The sequence below is a fragment of the Egretta garzetta genome, unplaced genomic scaffold (genome assembly GCF_000687185.1).
Source record: "Egretta garzetta isolate BGI_Z169 unplaced genomic scaffold, ASM68718v1 scaffold1374, whole genome shotgun sequence".
NCBI classification, from domain to species: Eukaryota; Metazoa; Chordata; class Aves; order Pelecaniformes; family Ardeidae; genus Egretta; species Egretta garzetta.
In genome coordinates this window covers 2,583-2,797 of record NW_009259544.1, presented here as the reverse complement: position 1 = coordinate 2,797, position 215 = coordinate 2,583, and the positions used below count along the sequence as shown (strand labels likewise).

At 59.5% G+C, this 215-nt stretch overlaps 1 protein-coding gene across 1 annotated transcript in view; it reads left to right on the top strand.

Annotated features, from left to right (window-relative positions):
• LOC104125252 (very long-chain acyl-CoA synthetase-like) overlaps positions 1-215 on the top strand; it is a gene marked incomplete at its 3' end in the record, with an annotated part of 6,855 nt that overhangs the window by 4,528 nt on the left and 2,112 nt on the right. The window lies entirely within an intron of this gene.

Sequence of the window (215 nt, the reverse complement as noted above, 5' to 3'; positions counted from 1 at the left end):
GCTTTCCACGCTGGCGATGATTACCTCACCGGGGGGGGGGGGTGTGTGTGTAATTAGCAAAGTCACTTTGGGGGTTCACCACGCCCTTTCTGCTTCCTCCTGCGAGTTTTTAATGATGTCACAGCACGACGCGGGCGATGGGCGCATCCTGGCGCTCGCTCCCCGCCCCGGCGAAATTAAAACGCTTCGTTCCAACCATTTGGGTCCACGCGGGC